This window comes from Hoplias malabaricus, chromosome 5, assembly GCF_029633855.1.
Source record: "Hoplias malabaricus isolate fHopMal1 chromosome 5, fHopMal1.hap1, whole genome shotgun sequence".
Classification (NCBI taxonomy): Eukaryota; Metazoa; Chordata; class Actinopteri; order Characiformes; family Erythrinidae; genus Hoplias; species Hoplias malabaricus.
Genome location: NC_089804.1, coordinates 18,948,116 through 18,970,108, shown reverse-complemented (window position 1 = coordinate 18,970,108; position 21,993 = coordinate 18,948,116).

Here is a 21,993-nt window from a genome sequence, read left to right as displayed (position 1 = left end):
TCGCGCCTCAGGCTTTACATGGGTCGTAATTACTGTTTTTCCATTGTGTTGGCATTTTTTCTATTTTTTTGGGGAAAATTCTATGTTTGTGCCTAATAATCTAATAAGTAGCAGTGCATAGCACAACAAAACATTTTAAAAAATCCTAAAAAAAAACCCTTTATATGATACTTATATCAGGGTTCTATATGTGAGAAAAAAGTCGTTATTCAACAATTTCTACCAAAATAAAATAACCTCTTTGGTGATTAACCCAAAAATTTATTTAGTACCAGTATTTAAGACAGCAAGCATATATGGAGTAAAAATAGGGTCAAAAAGATTGAGTTTGTAAAACAATACTCACAAATGTAACGGACGTTGTAACTGCGTTTGAGCAACTACATACACGTAAAACTAAAACAAATGTATTGGAATGCACAAATTTAAAACAACAACAATAATAACTTAAAATCACAATTGTGTAAAAAAAAAAAAAAAAAAAAAAGATTTGCGTTTGTAAATCAAGTGTCATGAATGTGTGAATCAGTACCTTCTCCAACGGCTTAAAATGTGCAAGAGAAAACCTTTTTAAGGTTCCAAATGTGACAGTGGGAGTTTTTGAATGAGGTGGAAACATCCACACATTCTCCTTCTCTGCTGCATGTGCGAATCTCTTTTTGCTGTTGCAGATTTAAGACCTTGTTTTCACCACCAATTGATGGACCAATAGGAAACCTTTAGCTGGACCAACCAGATCGCGAGGTTTGTTTAACTAATCAGAACATTGATTTGTTGCTATCAGCCATAGCGCTTTTCCACAAAATGAACGCTGGTTCTTGAACCGGTTCTGTTCCAGATTCTTGGAACCTTGGTTCTTTCCAGTGAACCGCCATGTTTCTACACGTTTAGAGGGGAATCAGGAATACGTCATGAGCAGGGGACGCTGTGGCAGAGTTTAGAGGCATCCTGCTGACCTTGTGAACAGCAGAGAAACGCAACCAAGAGCTCAGAGCTTCAAATACAGTGTTATCGCTCAGTGGAGCTTGATAGGGTCATTTACAATGTTTCATATAAATAAATAATAGGGAAAAAAGGATTTTCGTTTCATCTGACCAGAGCACATTCTTCCACATGTTTGGTGTGTCTCACAGGTGGCTTGTGGCAAACTTTAAACAAGACTTTTTATGGATATCTTTGAGAAATGGCTTTCTTCTTGCCAGTCTTCCATAAAGGCCAGATTTGTGCAGTGTACGACTGATTGTTGTCCTATGGACAGACTCTCCCACCTCAGCTGTAGATCTCTGCAGTTCATCCAGAGTGATCATGGGCCTCTTGGCTGCATCTTTGATCAGTCTTCTCCTTTTTCGAAATGAAAGTTTAGAGTGATGGCTGCGTCTTGGTAGATTTGCAGTGGTCTGATACTCCTTCTATTTCAATATGATTGCTTGCACAGTGCTCCTTGGGATCTATAAAGCTTGGAAAATCTTTTTGTATCCAAATCCGGCTTTAAACTTCTCCACAACAGTATCTCGGACCTGCCTGGTGTGTTCCTTGGTCTTCATGATGCTCTCTGCGCTTTGAACAGAACCCTGAGACTATCACAGGGCAGGAGCATTTATATGGAGGCTTGATTACACATAGGTGGATTCTATTTATCATCATCAGTCATTTGGGACAACACTGGATCATTCAGAGATCCTCACTGAACTTCTGGAGTGAGTTTGCTGCACTGAAAGTAAAGGGGCTGAATAATATTGCATGCCCCACTTTTCAGTTTTTTTATTTGTTAAAAAAGTTTGACACATCCAATAAATTTCATTCCACTTCACGATTGTGTCCCACTTGTTGTTGATTCTTCACAAAAAATAATGTAATATCTTTATGTTTGAAGCCTGAAATGTGGCAAAAGGTTGAAAAGTTCAAGGGGCTGAATACTTTCGCAAGGCACTGTAGCATGGTAACAGTATTTGAATTAGTTATGCTTAATGGTGATTATCACTTATAATTATTATCATAATTATTACCGAATTTAGATAACAACAATATTAATAATTTATCAGAGATTGAAATACTGTTAGGGGTGAGTTTCAGGATTTTCAGACTCTTAGCAATAGACTCCACACACCGTATTATTTCAAATCAAGGAGTACTTTATTAAGAGGAATAATAAACATAAATAAACATAAACATAGCATAATCATCAAAATCTCAACTGGATCAACGCAGATGAAACCATCATGATTTTAATAATTGGCTAGGCTATATGACTTGTGACTAATATGTGTTGCTATTATGAGGTTAATTAAAATATAACTTTATCAAGAGACTTAATTAGATAGACATCAGCTTCTGAGAATGAGGATTGTATGAGCTTGCTTACTCTTGTCGCAAATCAACCAACCGATGGGTACAGCAACGCGTCGCGGTGACAGTAGAGAGGCCAAGCCTGGCTCCTGCAGTTCTCTCAGTGGGAGCACTGAGGCTGGGTTCGCTCAGGAATCGTCACTTACGGGGCCGGCCGCTTCAGGCACCCTCAGAGCGTTGTGACGTCAGTTAAAGAGTTTCCTCTGGCTCGCTGTCCTGGTTGGGATTCACTTCCGGAAGGAAGAGGCATCAAAATAAAAGCTCTCTGTTTCCTTAATTCACAGAAGCGATGTCCTCCAAAATAAGTAACTAATACTAATTTAAAAATTTCAACTAATTTACGCGGTGGCTCTTATTCTGGCCAAAACAATTTTCCCCTGCTTTGATCAGTCATAAAATTAAACTTTGATTGGGCAAAAAAAAAAAAAAAAAAAAAAAAAATACCAACAAACACAAAATATGAAATAAGTTGAAAGTTACTAACAAAGCTCATCAACTTCTCGCTATCTTAATTTCTCTATTGAGCAATGCAAACTGACCCAAGGCGTCTCCTGTTAGTTCGCATGAGGATCGGTCTTTTAAGAGTCTTCTTGAGAGTTGGCTTTGTCAGCTTCAGAAAAAAGGGAAGAGCGAAAAAAGTTCAGAAGTGAAAAAGAGGTAAAAAGAAGTGAGTCAAAAAGTGTGTGTCCTTCTGACCGAACTCCTGTTTTCTTATGTGGCGCTGTCACGCCCACTTGGGAGGTCACCGTTCTCTGATTTGTTCCTGGGTTTGGGGAGTACACGTGACCGTCTCAAGTTCCCAGAGAAATAAAAATTACTTATGTTTTGGCAAGAATCGAACATCCTAAAATTAATACTTCGTATATACTTGAATATAACATTTTGAGTATACCGATGTAATTACCCCAACTATTCTAGTTATTAGAGATTAATTAACATTCTTTTAAACTGGGAAAGGAGTTTCTCTTCACGATGACCCTAATTCATGTCACTCGATTCATGTTATTATAGAGTCACCTGAGAATAACAGAGGATAAACATTAATAACACATTGCATAATACATGATTAGATTCAGAAGAATCATATGTCCATCCATCCATCCATTATCTGTAACCGCTTATCCAATTTAGGGTCGCGGGGGGTCCAGAGCCTACCTGGAATCATTGGGCGCAAGGCAGGAATACACCCTGGAGGGGACGCCAGTCCTTCACAGGGCAACACAGACACACACACATTCACTCACACCTACGGACACTTTCGAGTCGCCAATCCACCTGCAACGTGTGTTTTTGGACTGTGGGAGGAAACCGGAGTACCCGGAGGAAACCCACGCGGACACGGGGAGAACACACCAACTCCTCACAGACAGTCACCCGGAGCGGGAATCGAACCCACAACCTCCAGGCCCCTGGAGCTGTGTGACTGCGACACTACCTGCTGCGCCACCGTGCCCAGAAGAATCATATGTGTCCGAGATAATTCTTTTTTGAGAGGGTGAGAGAGAGAGAGGGAGAGTGTCACGCAGGGCTCTCTGAACTCCAGATCCCAGAATTCATTAGACAGTCACATGACACCACACCGTTCTCAATCACCAGAGTTCTGATTTGGAACACCTGCTTATCTCTCTATTTAAGCTCCACTCACTCACCAGTCATTGCAGAGTATTGCGTGATTTATCTCCGAATACAAAGCGTTCTCTACTTACCAGTTTGTCTTGAATTCCAGTTACTTACCTTATGCTCGTCTTTCGGTTTTCGTCCCTGCCTTGCCCATTTGGATTTGTTTGCTCTCCGGTTTATGAACTCTGCCTGGCTTTTCGACTACTCTTTAGGATTATCTCGGATGTACTGTTTGTTCCCGGTGTTCGATCCTTCTGTCTGGCTTTTCGACTACTCTGCTGGTTTATCTCTGAGGTACTGTTTGTTCCTGATATTCGACCTGTGCTAGTTATTGTTAACCCCTTGTGGATTGTTGCTAATAAACTCTTTATACTGCTCGCCGCTTGTGTCTGCCTTCTGTCCAGTCGTGACAGAGAGAGAGAGGGAGAGAGAGATTGTTTCGGGTGGCATATGATTTCGCAAATGTCCACTTGGGAGCAATGTTGGTCCATGCTGCTCGTCTGGGTTGAACTCGGGTGGAGAGTTCAATATTAGCGCATTCCTCGGGGGCCATCTATCGATTTTGCAATAAGATAAGCGTTCGACAGTCCGACGCTGGAGAGTAATAAAAAACGCTGGGGGTCCTAGGGTCTCCACATGTGGTGAGTTTTTATGACGAAGTTCTCAAGGCTCTATTTGCATTATGTTGATTTAACGATGCTTTCTGGAGTCATAAAATTGGGAGAACCACTCAGTGTCAGTCTGGATTCTTCTGTGAGCATCTCAGGGTCACTGGAAAAGGGGATTTTACAGCCTTTACACCTTCAACAGACTCGGTGTGTGTGTGGCTGCTAGCACACACACATTCTGTGGAATGTGAGGTCTTGATAAAAGAAAGTGAATGTTTGAATCTTAGCGTTTTTTCATTTCTTGATCTGGATCCATTCTCCTCTACATGCTTGCCGACTTGACGTCACAATATCTTGTCCCTTTGCTTTTTCTGCAACCTACCAAATTTTGCCACTTCCATATTCATAAATAACTTTAATTAAACTATTCAGTTTCTTCTCTGCTGAGCCCTTCAAACCAGCCAATATACCTTTAAAATCATCATTTGCAGCTTGCCATTTTACACTTATCTTCTGCCCATTTCCTTTCTCTTTCACCCCTTGTTTCCTGCTGTCCACCGTTCCTCTGGTTAGCATTAGATTCACCTTCCTGTACATTTGTGCTGGTATTCTCAATAGTAACAGAGGTATTGAAATCCTGTGAACTGTGGTGAGTAACCTGTCACTGGACTTCAACCGACTGATTTGGACAACCCCGTAACAAGTATTGTTCAATGCGGGTCCGCTGTACTCCTTTATCCAAGCACTTTCTCTTTCCTTGATGAATCCTCAGACCAGTCCAGGTGTCACTATGTATTGAGTCTGTGTAGAGTCCTGGGCTTCCTTCTCGCAGACATGGGCCTTGTAGCATTGCATCTTTTCTTCCATTTGGCTTTTGGTCAAAGACGCAGCCTTGGACATGGCGACCACTCCGTCAGAGCTGGTGGCATTCATGATGGGCATGTGGGGATTCTCCTTTATTGCTGATCTTCCTCCTTGTGAGAGACACATCCATGCATGTCTCTCCTGGTCCTTCATTCCACCCCTCCTCTTTTCTTCTCTCTCTACATTTTATTTCTCTGTCCTGGGTTTGTTCTGTCTGGACCCTGTTTGAAGAGCCTAAGAGAGATCTGAAGAGCTTCTGAACTTTTTATTTAACTTTTGCTTAATATTTCACATAATACCTAAGTTTAGAATTATAAAAAAAAAGTTGTTATATTCTTGAAGCATAAACCTTTGTTACATTGAGTACATTCATTATTTGCCAATTCAGACGCAGAATTGGGGTCATTGTGTTGGATTCAACCTAGAAGGATCTCCCCATCTCCCAAAAAGTCAAATAATGGTAAAATTTGAAACTTTCTTATTCCTGCGAAGGAGATTCAGAGGAAAAACTTTAATTTGTTTGCTCTGTTTATACACTTTCTTTCAGTGCTAATGAATAATTTGTTGTACTGTGTTTATATTTAACAGAAAGAATGCCTTCCCAAAAAAAGACAAAACTTTTTTTCTTCCATTTGTTCCTAAAATCTGTAATCTGGTCATTGACTGGACTACATTCTCTGTAAACTATTTTTACACTGTACATAATTGTATATTATATTGGGTTATATATTCTGCACATTCAATTAATGTAAACATATCCAACCATCCTTTGCTAACCCAACCTGTAAATTAGTTATCTGTATATCAAATTTATAGTATTTATATATCCACTGTATATCATGTTTATAGCATTTTTTCTACTCCATCTGCACATGTCTTTCTCGCCAAACTATATTTATTACTTATATAATATATTCACAGGTATATTTGTCCATATTCATGCCTATATCTTCTATATATGTACATTCTGCACTTACTGCTTACTGCACTCTGGTTAGATGCTAAACTATATCTCGTTGCCTTGTACTTGTACATGTGTAATGACAATAAAATTGAATCTAATCTATAGTTAGGTCTCCCAGTGGTCAAATTAGACTTGAATGAGGCTTGAATTGAATGAGGCTTTAGGGGTGCGTAATCCTGGAAGTCCCGTGGCCGGGAATAGTGCCTCGTGTGTGGGATTTTTTTGGGGGGTAATATCTCCTTGACCTTTTGGCCTAGAGTCACCAAACTTTAGGGCCCAGGTCAAGGGGTTGCCACCAACGACATACTCGACCCTCGACCCCCTGGGGTCAAATCTTAAGCTGGGTAGGGTCAGATATTACCAATCTGGAACCATATTACTGATCTGGTTTTTGACCATAACTCCTTGACCTTTTGACCTAAGATCACCAATTTTGCCAATTTTGAATATGTCTTCTGTGAGCGTACGACAAGTTACTGGCCAAGAGGCCTCTGAAAGCTGGTTTTTCATACAAACCCCTTGTATTACCGGAACCGGGACTCAAAGGTAATATATTCCCCTAACTTTTTAGATAAATCCACCTTCACGGCCCCCATAGAAACCAATTGTATCACGAATGTGGAACCTGATTCCACAAAGGTAATATATTCCCCTAACCCCCTAATTTCTTAAGGTGGAATTCCGTAGATTCACCACAACGGCCCCCATAGAAACCCATTGTATTACCTTTGTGGAAGCTAATTCCACAATGGTAATATGACACAGTCCCCACAGGAACCCATTGTATTACCAATGTGGAAGCTAATTCCACAATGGTAATATGACACAGTCCCCGTAGGAACCAATTGTATCACCAATGTGGAAGCTGATTCCACAATGGTAATATGACACAGTCCCCATAGGAATCCTAATCACCAAAATCACCAGTCATGTCCGGTCACTGAGTGTCCAGCACACTCCCCACTACCCACTGTACAGTATTAGATCAATCGGTCACACTACTACATCAGTCTGTCACTATATTACCAATGTGGAACCTAATTCCACAAACAACATACTTTCAGATCCTTAAGGCCCCCATAGAAACCCATTGTATTACCGATCCGTCCTTGTAGGGTGCCAAGAGCAAAAAAAAAAAAAGGCGGGAATTAGAGCTTACACGTTTTCTACACCATCCTTGAGAAGTTTAGTCATTTCATAGGATATGTTATCATGTTAAACCTGGCCGAAAAACAATCTGTCTCTTTCTCTGAGTGTGATTTGGGAGAGTTTTCTGACTTGCGTTATCTAAGCTCTGCCCAGTGTGGGCGGGTCAAGTAGGACTACCCACTGTTGACGCGCTCTGCTCTTTTGAGCGGGTGAGGCAAACTGGACAGCCTGAAATGATCTAGTTCTCTGCTCCTTTGAGGCCAGAGTGCATTGCACCAATCCCCTGAAAAAAAGAGTAAGCTCAGACTCAAAATTTTAGTCAACATCTTTGAGAAACCTAGTTGGTTCTTCAAAGCCAAAAGCACCCTGAGCGAGCCAAAGGCATGTGGAGCGGGGTCCTCTGACCTTGGGGAAAACAACAGAAAAAATAAATGTGACCTCTTCAGATTTTTTTCAAACCCACACACTGTGTCAGGGGGGACCTGGCGAAAACAGTGGTGTGGTTATTTTCGCTCTACCACATCCCAAAACTGAGACATGGGGACCTCTTCTAGTCTATAAAATGTATAACTGCATATATCCAGATGGGATTCCTATTTCTAGTGAAGCTGGGTAAACACATGAGTAGGGGGTGCGATCAGAAAAGCCTGCTCAGTCCAATATATCCTACATTGAATTTGTATTTGGCTAGGGTCTCAGTTCTAATAAATTAAAGAAGATATAAAATGTGAGACTTAGGGATGTCAGAGGAAGCCTCACTACTGCAATACATTCAACACCAATAAACCTATTGAGAGAAAATCCCAGTTACGTCAGTTCTCATATCTCAGCTTTGGGATGAGATAGGCTGAAAATAATCACACCCCTGTGACATCTTCAGATCTTCTTCAAACCCACACAGTGTGTCAGGGAGGTCCTGGCGAAGACAGTGGTGTGGTTATTTTTGCTCTACCACATCCCAAAGCTGAGATATGGGGACCTCTTCTAGTCCATAAAATGTATAACTGCATATATCCAGATGGGATTCCTATTTCCAGTGAAGCTAGGGTTAGGGTTAGGTAAGGGTTATGTGGTCAAGGGTTGAGATAGACCCCCAGACCTTCAGGTCAAAGGTGGGCACAGGAAATCCAGGCCCATCCAGTCCCCCAGTATGCACGGGTCTATCACATGTTAGTCATAAGCACCTTCCCATTACGCACAGAGTCCATTTTATAATAAAATTTAGGGCTCCTGATATGGTATTTAAATTCATTTTAAGGTTGTTTTTAAATTTAGGGCCTATAAAATAAGGGTTTAATCCAATTAAAGGTACCATTCAGGGTCCTCAAACATAAATTTAAGTTACTAACTTTAAGTTTAGGGTTCTAGTTTGAGTATAGGAGATAGAGTCTTTAGGGTTAGTGATCAGGATTAGGCTATGGGCTTAGCCTTAGACTTTAGAATCAGGATTTAGGTTTTAGGTTTAGTTTCTAAGGGTCAGAAACTGCGGGCTCTCTCTCAGTGTTTTGTGCGCGCTCCCTCTGAGTGTTTTCTGTGTGCTGCGCCCTCTCTCTGAATGTTTTGTGCGCGCTGCATGCTCTCTTTGAGTGTTCTGTGCGCGCTCTCTCTCAGTGTTTTGTGCGTGTGCGTGCTTCCTCTGAGTGTTTTGTGCATGCTGCGCACTCTCTCTGAGTGTTTTGTGCACGCTGCGGCTTCTCTCTGAGTGTTTTGTGCGTGCTGCGCCCTCTATCTGTGTGTTTTGCGCACGCTGCGCCCTCTCTCTGAGTGTTTTGCGCACGCTGCGCCCTCTCTCTGAGTGTTTTGTGCGCGCTGCACGCTCTCCCTGAGTTTTTTGTGCGAGCTGTGCACTCTCTTTTAGTGTTTTGTGGATGCTGTGCCCTCTTTTTGAGTGTTTTGTGCGAGCTGCGCTCTCTCTTTGTGTTTTGTGCATGCTGCGGCTTCCCTCTGAGTGTTTGGTGTGAGCTGCGCCCTCTCTCTGAGTGTTTTGTGTGCACTGCACGCTCTCTTTGAGTGTTTTGTGCATGCTGCGCCCTCTCTCTGAGTGTTTTGTGCACGCTGCATGCTCTCCCTGAGTTTTTCTCTCTGAGTGTTTTGTGCATGCTGCGCATTTTCTCTGTGTTTTGTGCGCACTGCACGCTCTCTCTGAGTGTTTTGTGCGTGCTGCGCCCTCTCTGTGTGTTTTGCGCGTGCTGCGCCCTCTCTCTGAGTGTTTTGTGCACGCTGCGCCCTCTCTCTGTGTGTTTTGTGCGCGCTGCGCCCTCTCTCTGAGTGTTTTGTGCACGCTGCGCCCTCTCTCTGAGTGTTTTCTGCACGCTGCACCCTCTCTCTGAGTGTTTTCTGCGTGCTGTGCCCTCTCTTTGAGTGTTTTGTGTGCGCTGCACGCTCTCTCTGAGTATTTTGTGCATGCTGCGCCCTCTCTCCGAGTGTTTTGCGCGTGCTGCACCCTCTCTCCGAGTGTTTTGCGCGTGCTGCACCCTCTCTCCGAGTGTTTTGTGCGCGCTGCACACTCTCTCCGAGTGTTTTGTGCGCGCTGCGCACTTTCTCTGTGTGTTTTGTGCGCGCTGCGCCCTCTCTCTGAGTGTTTTGTGCGAGCTGTGTGCTCTCTCTGAGTGTTTTGTGCATGCTTCGCCCTCTCTCTGTGTGTTTTGCGCGTGCTGCACCCTCTCTCCGAGTGTTTTGTGCGCGCTGCACACTCTCTCCGAGTGTTTTGTGCGCGCTGCGCACTTTCTCTGTGTGTTTTGTGCGCGCTGCGCCCTCTCTCTGAGTGTTTTGTGCATGCTGCACGCTCTCTCTGAGTGTTTTGTGCGCGCTGCACGCTCTCCCTGAGTTTTTTGTGCGAGCTGCGCTCTCTCTTTGTGTTTTGTGCATGCTGCGGCTTCCCTCTGAGTGTTTGGTGTGAGCTGCGCCCTCTCTCTGAGTGTTTTGTACACGCTGCACGCTCTCCCTGAATTTTTCGTGCGAGCTGTGCGCTCTCTCTGAGTGTTTTGTGTGAGCTGTGCCCTCTCTCTGAGTGTTTTGTGCGCGCTGCATGCCCTCCCTGAGTTTTTTGTGCGAGACGTGCGCTCTCTCTGAGTGTTTTGTGTATGCTGCGGCTTCCCTCTGAGTGTTTTGTGTGAGCTGCGCCCTCTCCCTGAGTGTTTGGTGTGAGCTGCGCCCTCTCTCTGAGTGTTTTGTGTGCGCTGCTTGCTCTCTCTGAGTGTTTTTATACACGCTGCACGCTCTCCCTGAGTTTTTCGTACGAGCTGTGCACTCTCTCTGAGTGTTTTGTGCATGCTGCGCCTTCTCTCTGAATGTTTTGTGCACGCTGCGCACTTTCTCTGAGTGTTTTCTGCATGCTGCACCCTCTCTCTGAGTGTTTTGTGCGCACTGCACCTTCTCTTTGAGTGTTTTCTGCATGCTGCACCCTCTCTCTGAGTGTTTTGTGCGTGCTGCACCCTCTCTCTGAGTGTTTTCTGCGTGCTGCGCCCTCTCTTTGAGTGTTTTGTGCGCGCTGCCCCCTCTCTTTGAGTGTTTTGTGTGCGCTGCACGCTCTCTCTGAGTATTTTGTGCGAGATGTGCGCTCTCTCTGAGTGTTTTGTGTGTGCTGCACCCTCTCTCTGAGTGTTTTGTGCACGCTGCGCACTTTCTCTGTGTGTTTTGTGCGCGCTGCGCCCTCTCTCTGAGTGTTTTGTGCGCGCTGCACGCTCTCCCTGAGTTTTTTGTGCGAGCTGCGCTCTCTCTTTGTGTTTTGTGCATGCTGCGGCTTCCCTCTGAGTGTTTGGTGTGAGCTGCGCCCTCTCTCTGAGTGTTTTGTGCATGCTGCACGCTCTCTCTGAGTGTTTTGTACACGCTGCACGCTCTCCCTGAATTTTTCGTGCGAGCTGTGCGCTCTCTCTGAGTGTTTTGTGTGAGCTGTGCCCTCTCTCTGAGTGTTTTGTGCATGCTGCGCCTTCTCTCTGAGTGTTTTGTGCGCGCTGCATGCCCTCCCTGAGTTTTTTGTGCGAGACGTGCGCTCTCTGAGTGTTTTGTGTATGCTGCGGCTTCCCTCTGAGTGTTTTGTGTGAGCTGCGCCCTCTCTCTGAGTGCTTTGTGCACGCTGCACACTCTCCCTGAGTTTTTCGTGTGAGCTGTGCGCTCTCTCTGAGTGTTTTGTGTGCGCTGCTTGCTCTCTCTGAGTGTTTTGTACACGCTGCACGCTCTCCCTGAGTTTTTCGTGCGAGAAATGCACTCTCTCTGAGTGTTTTGTGTGAGCTGCGCTCTCTCTGAGTGTTTTGTGCATGCTGCGCCTTCTCTCTGAATGTTTTGTGCACGCTGCGCGCTTTCTCTGAGTGTTTTCTGCATGCTGCACCCTCTCTCTGAGTGTTTTGTGCGTGCTGCACCCTCTCTGAGTGTTTTGTGCGCGCTGCCCCCTCTCTTTGAGTGTTTTGTGTGCGCTGCACGCTCTCTCTGAGTATTTTGTGCGAGATGTGCGCTCTCTCTGAGTGTTTTGTGTATGCTGCGGCTTCCCTCTGAGTGTTTTGTGTGTGCTGCACCCTCTCTGAGTGTTTTCTGCATGCTGCACCCTCTCTCTGAGTGTTTTGTGCGTGCTGCACCCTCTCTCTGAGTGTTTTGTGCGTGCTGCACCCTCTCTCTGAGTGTTTTCTGCATGCTGCGCCCTCTCTTTGAGTGTTTTGTGCGCGCTGCCCCCTCTCTTTGAGTGTTTTGTGTGCGCTGCACGCTCTCTCAGAGTATTTTGTGCGAGATGTGCGCTCTCTCTGAGTGTTTTGTGCACGCTGCGCACTTTCTCTGTGTGTTTTGTGCGCGCTGCACACTCTCTCCGAGTGTTTTGTGCACGCTGCGCCCTCTCTCCGAGTGTTTTGTGCACGCTGCACACTCTCTCCGAGTGTTTTGTGCACGCTGCGCCCTCTCTTTGAGTGTTTTGTGTGCGCTGCACGCTCTCTCTGAGTATTTTGTGCATGCTGCGCCCTCTCTCTGAGTGTTTTGTGCGAGCTGTGTGCTCTCTCTGAGTGTTTTGTGCATGCTTCGCCCTCTCTCTGTGTGTTTTGCGCGTGCTGCACCCTCTCTCTGTGTGTTTTGTGCGCGCTGCACGCTCTCTCTGAGTGTTTTGTGCGCGCTGCACGCTCTCCCTGAGTTTTTTGTGCGAGACGTGCCCTCTCTCTGAGTGTTTTGTGCATGCTGCGCCTTCTCTCTGAGTGTTTTGTGCGCGCTGCATGCCCTCCCTGAGTTTTTTGTGCGAGACGTGCGCTCTCTCTGAGTGTTTTGTGTATGCTGCGGCTTCCCTCTGAGTGTTTTGTGTGAGCTGCGCCCTCTCTCTGAGTGCTTTGTACACGCTGCACGCTCTCCCTGAGTTTTTCGTGCGAGAAATGCACTCTCTCTGAGTGTTTTGTGTGAGCTGCGCTCTCTCTCTGAGTGTTTTGTGCATGCTGCGCCTTCTCTCTGAATGTTTTGTGCACGCTGCGCACTTTCTCTGAGTGTTTTCTGCATGCTGCACGCTCTCTCTGAGTGTTTTGTGCATGCTGCGCCCTCTCTCTGAGTGTTTTGTGCGCACTGCACCCTCTCTCTGAGTGTTTTCTGCATGCTGCACCCTCTCTCTGAGTGTTTTGTGCGTGCTGCACCCTCTCTCTGAGTGTTTTCTGCGTGCTGCGCCCTCTCTTTGAATGTTTTGTGCGCGCTGCCCCCTCTCTTTGAGTGTTTTGTGTGCGCTGCACGTTCTCTCTGAGTATTTTGTGCGAGATGTGCGCTCTCTCTGAGTGTTTTGTGCATGCTGCACGCTCTCTCTGAGTGTTTTGTGCGCGCTGCACGCTCTCCCTGAGTTTTTTGTGCGAGCTGTGCACTCTCTTTTAGTGTTTTGTGGATGCTGTGCCCTCTTTTTGAGTGTTTTGTGCGAGCTGCGCTCTCTCTTTGTGTTTTGTGCATGCTGCGGCTTCCCTCTGAGTGTTTGGTGTGAGCTGCGCCCTCTCTCTGAGTGTTTTGTACACGCTGCACGCTCTCCCTGAATTTTTCGTGCGAGCTGTGCGCTCTCTCTGAGTGTTTTGTGTTAGCTGTGCCCTCTCTCTGAGTGTTTTGTGCATGCTGTGCCCTCTCTCTGAGTGTTTTCTGCGTGCTGCACCCTCTCTCTGAGTGTTTTGTGGATGCTGCGTCTTCCCTCTGAGTGTTTTGTGTGTGCTGCACCCTCTCTCTGAGTGTTTTGTGCACGCTGAGCACTTTCTCTGTGTGTTTTGTGCGCGCTGCACACTCTCTCCGAGTGTTTTGTGTGCGCTGCACGCTCTCTCTGAGTATTTTGTGCGAGATGTGCGCACTCTCTGAGTGTTTTGTGTATGCTGCGGCTTCTCTCTGAGTGTTTTGTGCGTGCTGCGCCCTCTCTCTGAGTGTTTTGCGCACGCTGCGCCCTCTCTCTGAGTGTTTTGCGCACGCTGCGCCCTCTCTCTGAGTGTTTTGTGCATGCTGCACACTCTCTCTGAGTGTTTTGTGCGCGCTGCACGCTCTCCCTGAGTTTTTTGTGCGAGCTGTGCACTCTCTTTTAGTGTTTTGTGGATGCTGCGTCTTCCCTCTGAGTGTTTTGTGTGTGCTGCACCCTCTCTCTGAGTGTTTTGTGCACGCTGAGCACTTTCTCTGTGTGTTTTGTGCGCGCTGCACACTCTCTCCGAGTGTTTTGTGAACGCTGCGCCCTCTCTCTGAGTATTTTCTGCATGCTGCACCCTCTCTCTGAGTGTTTTGTGCGTGCTGCGCCCTCTCTTTGAGTGTTTTGTGCGCGCTGCCCCCTCTCTTTGAGTGTTTTGTGCGCGCTGCACGCTCTCTCTGAGTATTTTGTGCATGCTGCGCCCTCTCTCTGAGTGTTTTGTGCGAGCTGTGTGCTCTCTCTGAGTGTTTTGTGCGAGCTGTGTGCTCTCTCTGAGTGTTTTGTGCATGCTTCGCCCTCTCTCTGTGTGTTTTGCGCGTGCTGCACCCTCTCTCTGAGTGTTTTGTGCGCGCTGCACACTCTCTCCGAGTGTTTTGTGCACGCTGCGCACTTTCTGTGTGTTTTGTGCGCGCTGCGCCCTCTCTCTGAGTGTTTTGTGCATGCTGCACCCTCTCTCTGAGTGTTTTGTGCGCGCTGCACGCTCTCCCTGAGTTTTTTGTGCGAGCTGTGCACTCTCTTTTAGTGTTTTGTGGATGCTGTGCCCTCTTTTTGAGTGTTTTGTGCGAGCTGCGCTCTCTCTGTGTTTTGTGCATGCTGCGGCTTCCCTTTGAGTGTTTGGTGTGAGCTGCGCCCTCTCTCTGAGTGTTTTGTGCATGCTGCGCCTTCTCTCTGAATGTTTTGTGCACGCTGCGCACTTTCTCTGAGTGTTTTCTGCATGCTGCACCCTCTCTCTGAGTGTTTTCTGCGTGCTGCGCCCTCTCTTTGAGTGTTTTGTGCGCGCTGCCCCCTCTCTTTGAGTGTTTTGTGTGCGCTGCACGCTCTCTCTGAGTATTTTGTGCGAGATGTGCGCTCTCTCTGAGTGTTTTGTGTATGCTGCGGCTTCCCTCTGAGTGTTTTGTGTGTGCTGCACCCTCTCTCTGAGTGTTTTGTGCACGCGGCGCACTTTCTCTGTGTGTTTTGTGCGCGCTGCGCCCTCTCTCTGAGTGTTTTGTGCATGCTGCACGCTCTCTCTGAGTGTTTTATGCGCGCTGCACGCTCTCCCTGAGTTTTTTGTGCGAGCTGCGCTCTCTCTTTGTGTTTTGTGCATGCTGCGGCTTCCCTCTGAGTGTTTGGTGTGAGCTGCGCCCTCTCTCTGAGTGTTTTGTACACGCTGCACGCTCTCCCTGAATTTTTCGTGCGAGCTGTGCGCTCTCTCTGAGTGTTTTGTGTGAGCTGTGCCCTCTCTCTGAGTGTTTTGTGCGCGCTGCATGCCCTCCCTGAGTTTTTCGTGCGAGCTGTGCGCTCTCTCTGAGTGTTTTGTGCACGCTGCGCCCTCTCTCTGAGTGTTTTGTGCATGCTGCGCCCTCTCTCTGAGTGTTTTGTGCGTGCTGCACCCTCTCTGAGTGTTTTCTGCGTGCTGCGCCCTCTCTTTGAGTGTTTTGTGCGCGCTGCCCCCTCTCTTTGAGTGTTTTGTGTGCGCTGCACGCTCTCTCAGAGTATTTTGTGCGAGATGTGCGCTCTCTCTGAGTGTTTTGTGTATGCTGCGTCTTCCCTCTGAGTGTTTTCTGCGTGCTGCGCCCTCTCTTTGAGTGTTTTGTGCGCGCTGCGCCCTCTCTCTGAGTGTTTTGTGCACGCTGCGCCCTCTCTCTGAGTATTTTCTGCATGCTGCACCCTCTCTCTGAGTGTTTTGTGCGTGCTGCGCCCTCTCTCTGAGTGTTTTCTGCGTGCTGCGCCCTCTCTTTGAGTGTTTTGTGTGCGCTGCACGCTCTCTCTGAGTATTTTGTGCATGCTGCGCCCTCTCTCTGTGTGTTTTGCGCGTGCTGCACCCTCTCTCTGAGTGTTTTGTGCGCGCTGCACACTCTCTCCGAGTGCTTTGTGCGAGCTGTGTGCTCTCTCTGAGTGTTTTGCGCGTGCTGCACCCTCTCTCCGAGTGTTTTGTGCGCGCTGCACACTCTCTCCGAGTGTTTTGTGCGAGCTGTGTGCTCTCTCTGAGTGTTTTGTGTGAGCTGTGCCCTCTCTCTGAGTGTTTTGTGCATGCTGCGCCTTCTCTCTGAGTGTTTTGTGCGCGCTGCATGCCCTCCCTGAGTTTTTTGTGCGAGACGTGCGCTCTCTCTGAGTGTTTTGTGTATGCTGCGGCTTCCCTCTGAGTGTTTTGTGTGAGCTGCGCCCTCTCTCTGAGTGCTTTGTACACGCTGCACGCTCTCCCTGAGTTTTTCGTGCGAGAAATGCACTCTCTCTGAGTGTTTTGTGTGAGCTGCGCTCTCTCTCTGAGTGTTTTGTGCATGCTGCGCCTTCTCTCTGAATGTTTTGTGCACGCTGCGCACTTTCTCTGAGTGTTTTCTGCATGCTGCACGCTCTCTCTGAGTGTTTTGTGCATGCTGCGCCCTCTCTCTGAGTGTTTTGTGCGCACTGCACCCTCTCTCTGAGTGTTTTCTGCGTGCTGCGCCCTCTCTTTGAGTGTTTTGTGCGCGCTGCCCCCTCTCTTTGAGTGTTTTGTGTGCGCTGCACGCTCTCTGAGTGTTTTGTGTATGCTGCGGCTTCCCTCTGAGTGTTTTGTGTGTGCTGCACCCTCTCTCTGAGTGTTTTGTGCACGCTGCGCACTTTCTCTGTGTGTTTTGTGCACGCTGCGCACTTTCTCTGTGTGTTTTGTGCGCGCTGCGCCCTCTCTCTGAGTGTTTTGTGCATGCTGCACGCTCTCTCTGAGTGTTTTGTGCGCGCTGTGCACTCTCTTTTAGTGTTTTGTGGATGCTGTGCCCTCTTTTTGAGTGTTTTGTGCGAGCTGCGCCCTCTCTCTGAGTGTTTTGTACACGCTGCACGCTCTCCCTGAATTTTTCGTGCGAGCTGTGCGCTCTCTCTGAGTGTTTTGTGTTAGCTGCGCCCTCTCTCTGAGTGTTTTGTGCATGCTGCGCCTTCTCTCTGAGTGTTTTGTGCGCTGCATGCCCTCCCTGAGTTTTTTGTGCGAGACGTGCGCTCTCTCTGAGTGTTTTGTGTGCGCTGCTTGCTCTCTCTGAGAGTTTTGTACACGCTGCACGCTCTCCCTGAGTTTTTCGTGCGAGCTGTGCACTCTCTCTGAGTGTTTTGTGTGAGCTGCGCTCTCTCTTTGTGTTTTGTGCATGCTGCGGCTTCCCTCTGAGTGTTTGGTGTGAGCTGCGCCCTCTCTCTGAGTGTTTTGTACACGCTGCACGCTCTCCCTGAATTTTTCGTGCGAGCTGTGCGCTCTCTCTGAGTGTTTTGTGTGAGCTGTGCCCTCTCTCTGAGTGTTTTCTGCATGCTGCACCCTCTCTCTGAGTGTTTTGTGCATGCTGCGCACTTTCTCTGTGTGTTTTGTGCGCGCTGCACACTCTCTCTGAGTGTTTTGTGTATGCTGCGTCTTCCCTCTGAGTGTTTTGTGTGTGCTGCACCCTCTCTTTGAGTGTTTTGTGCGCGCTGCACACTCTCTCCGAGTGTTTTGTGCGCGCTGCACACTCTCTCCGAGTGTTTTGTGCACGCTGCGCCCTCTCTCTGTGTGTTTTGTGCGCGCTGCGCCCTCTCTCTGAGTGTTTTGTGAACGCTGCGCCCTCTCTCTGAGTATTTTCTGCATGCTGCGTCTTCCCTCTGAGTGTTTTGTGTGTGCTGCGCCCTCTCTTTGAGTGTTTTGTGCGCGCTGCCCCCTCTCTTTGAGTGTTTTGTGTGCGCTGCACGCTCTCTCTGAGTATTTTGTGCATGCTGCGCCCTCTCTCTGAGTGTTTTGTGCGAGCTGTGTGCTCTCTCTGAGTGTTTTGTGCATGCTTCGCCCTCTCTCTGTGTGTTTTGCGCGTGCTGCACCCTCTCTCTGAGTGTTTTGTGCGAGCTGTGTGCTCTCTCTGAGTGTTTTGTGCATGCTTCGCCCTCTCTCTGAGTGTTTTGTGCGCGCTGCACACTCTCTCCGAGTGTTTTGTGCACGCTGCGCACTTTCTCTGTGTGTTTTGTGCGCGCTGCGCCCTCTCTCTGAGTGTTTTGTGCATGCTGCACCCTCTCTCTGAGTGTTTTGTGCGCGCTGCACGCTCTCCCTGAGTTTTTTGTGCGAGCTGTGCACTCTCTTTTAGTGTTTTGTGGATGCTGTGCCCTCTTTTTGAGTGTTTTGTGCGAGCTGCGCTCTCTCTTTGTGTTTTGTGCATGCTGCGGCTTCCCTCTGAGTGTTTGGTGTGAGCTGCGCCCTCTCTCTGAGTGTTTTGTACACGCTGCACGCTCTCCCTGAATTTTTCGTGCGAGCTGTGCACTCTCTTTTAGTGTTTTGTGGATGCTGTGCCCTCTTTTTGAGTGTTTTGTGCGAGCTGCGCTCTCTCTTTGTGTTTTGTGCATGCTGCGGCTTCCCTCTGAGTGTTTTGTGTATGCTGCGGCTTCCCTCTGAGTGTTTTGTGTGCGCTGCTTGCTCTCTCTGAGTGTTTTGTACACGCTGCACGCTCTCCCTGAGTTTTTCGTGCGAGCTGTGCACTCTCTCTGAGTGTTTTGTGTGAGCTGCGCTCTCTCTTTGTGTTTTGTGCATGCTGCGGCTTCCCTCTGAGTGTTTGGTGTGAGCTGCGCCCTCTCTCTGAGTGTTTTGTACACGCTGCACGCTCTCCCTGAATTTTTCGTGCGAGCTGTGTGCTCTCTCTGAGTGTTTTGTGTGAGCTGTGCCCTCTCTCTGAGTGTTTTCTGCATGCTGCACCCTCTCTCTGAGTGTTTTGTGCACGCTGCGCACTTTCTCTGTGTGTTTTGTGCGCGCTGCACACTCTCTCCGAGTGTTTTGTGCACGCTGCGCCCTCTCTCTGTGTGTTTTGTGCGCGCTGCGCCCTCTCTCTGAGTGTTTTGTGCACGCTGCGCCCTCTCTCTGAGTATTTTCTGCATGCTGCACCCTCTCTCTGAGTGTTTTGTGCGTGCTGCGCCCTCTCTCTGAGTGTTTTCTGCGTGCTGCGCCCTCTCTTTGAGTGTTTTGTGTGCGCTGCACGCTCTCTCTGAGTATTTTGTGCATGCTGCACCCTCTCTCTGAGTGTTTTGTGCGAGCTGTGTGCTCTCTCTGAGTGTTTTGTGCATGCTTCGCCCTCTCTCTGTGTGTTTTGCGCGTGCTGCACCCTCTCTCTGAGTGTTTTGTGTGAGCTGTGCCCTCTCTCTGAGTGTTTTGTGCATGCTGCGCCTTCTCTCTGAGTGTTTTGTGCGCGCTGCATGCCCTCCCTGAGTTTTTTGTGCGAGACGTGCGCTCTCTCTGAGTGTTTTGTGTATGCTGCGCCCTCTCTCTGAGTGCTTTGTGCACGCTGCACACTCTCCCTGAGTTTTTCGTGTGAGCTGTGCGCTCTCTCTGAGTGTTTTGTGTGCGCTGCTTGCTCTCTCTGAGTGTTTTGTACACGCTGCACGCTCTCCCTGAGTTTTTCGTGCGAGCTGTGCACTCTCTCTGAGTGTTTTGTGTGAGCTGCGCTCTCTCTCTGAGTGTTTTCTGCATGCTGCACGCTCTCTCTGAGTGTTTTGTGCATGCTGCGCCCTCTCTCTGAGTGTTTTGTGCGCACTGCACCCTCTCTTTGAGTGTTTTGTGCGTGCTGCACCCTCTCTCTGAGTGTTTTCTGCGTGCTGCGCCCTCTCTTTGAGTGTTTTGTGCGCGCTGCCCCCTCTCTTTGAGTGTTTTGTGTGCGCTGCACGCTCTCTCTGAGTATTTTGTGCGAGATGTGCGCTCTCTCTGAGTGTTTTGTGTATGCTGCGGCTTCCCTCTGAGTGTTTTGTGTGTGCTGCACCCTCTCTCTGAGTGTTTTGTGCACGCTGCGCACTTTCTCTGTGTGTTTTGTGCGCGCTGCGCCCTCTCTCTGAGTGTTTTGTGCATGCTGCACGCTCTCTCTGAGTGTTTTGTGCGCGCTGCACGCTCTCCCTGAGTTTTTTGTGCGAGCTGTGCACTCTCTTTTAGTGTTTTGTGGATGCTGTGCCCTCTTTTTGAGTGTTTTGTGCGAGCTGCGCTCTCTCTTTGTGTTTTGTGCATGCTGCGGCTTCCCTCTGAGAGTTTGGTGTGAGCTGCGCCCTCTCTCTGAGTGTTTTGTACACGCTGCACGCTCTCCCTGAATTTTTCGTGCGAGCTGTGCGCTCTCTCTGAGTGTTTTGTGTGAGCTGTGCCCTCTCTCTGAGTGTTTTGTGCATGCTGTGCCCTCTCTCTGAGTGTTTTGTGCATGCTGTGCCCTCTCTCTAAGTGTTTTGTGCATGCTGCGCCTTCTCTCTGAGTGTTTTGTGCGCTGCATGCCCTCCCTGAGTTTTTTGTGCGAGACGTGCGCTCTCTCTGAGTGTTTTGTGTATGCTGCGGCTTCCCTCTGAGTGTTTTGTGTGCGCTGCTTGCTCTCTCTGAGTGTTTTGTACACGCTGCACGCTCTCCCTGAGTTTTTCGTGCGAGCTGTGCACTCTCTCTGAGTGTTTTGTGTGAGCTGCGCTCTCTCTTTGTGTTTTGTGCATGCTGCGGCTTCCCTCTGAGTGTTTGGTGTGAGCTGCGCCCTCTCTCTGAGTGTTTTGTACACGCTGCACGCTCTCCCTGAATTTTTCGTGCGAGCTGTGCGCTCTCTCTGAGTGTTTTGTGTGAGCTGTGCCCTCTCTCTGAGTGTTTTCTGCATGCTGCACCCTCTCTTTGAGTGTTTTCTGCGTGCTGCGCCCTCTCTTTGAGTGTTTTGTGCGCGCTGCCCCCTCTCTTTGAGTGTTTTGTGTGCGCTGCACGCTCTCTCTGAGTATTTTGTGCGAGATGTGCGCTCTCTCTGAGTGTTTTGTGTATGCTGCGTCTTCCCTCTGAGTGTTTTGTGTGTGCTGCACCCTCTCTCTGAGTGTTTTGTGCACGCTGCGCACTTTCTCTGTGTGTTTTGTGCGCGCTGCACACTCTCTCCGAGTGTTTTGTGCACGCTGCGCCCTCTCTCTGTGTGTTTTGTGCGCGCTGCGCCCTCTCTCTGAGTATTTTCTGCATGCTGCACCCTCTCTCTGAGTGTTTTGTGCGTGCTGCGCCCTCTCTCTGAGTGTTTTCTGCGTGCTGCGCCCTCTCTTTGAGTGTTTTGTGTGCGCTGCACGCTCTCTCTGAGTATTTTGTGCATGCTGCACCCTCTCTCTGAGTGTTTTGTGCGAGCTGTGTGCTCTCTCTGAGTGTTTTGTGCATGCTTCGCCCTCTCTCTGTGTGTTTTGCGCGTGCTGCACCCTCTCTCTGAGTGTTTTGTGCGAGCTGTGTGCTCTCTCTGAGTGTTTTGTGCATGCTTCGCCCTCTCTCTGTGTGTTTTGCGCGTGCTGCACCCTCTCTCTGAGTGTTTTGCACGTGCTGCACCCTCTCTCTGAGTGTTTTGTGCGCGCTGCACACTCTCTCCGAGTGTTTTGTGCGCGCTGCGCACTTTCTCTGTGTGTTTTGTGCGCGCTTCGCCCTCTCTCTGAGTGTTTTGTGCGAGCTGTGTGCTCTCTCTGAGTGTTTTGTGCATGCTGCGCCTTCTCTCTGAGTGTTTTGTGCACGCTGCATGCCCTCCCTGAGTTTTTTGTGCGAGACGTGCGCTCTCTCTGAGTGTTTTGTGTATGCTGCGGCTTCCCTCTGAGTGTTTTGTGTGAGCTGCGCCCTCTCTCTGAGTGCTTTGTGCACGCTGCACACTCTCCCTGAGTTTTTCGTGTGAGCTGTGCGCTCTCTCTGAGTGTTTTGTGTGCGCTGCTTGCTCTCTCTGAGTGTTTTGTACACGCTGCACGCTCTCCCTGAGTTTTTCGTGCGAGCTGTGCACTCTCTCTGAGTGTTTTGTGTGAGCTGCGCTCTCTCTCTGAGTGTTTTGTGCATGCTGCGCCTTCTCTCTGAATGTTTTGTGCACGCTGCGCACTTTCTCTGAGTGTTTTCTGCATGCTGCACCCTCTCTCTGAGTGTTTTCTGCATGCTGCACCCTCTCTCTGAG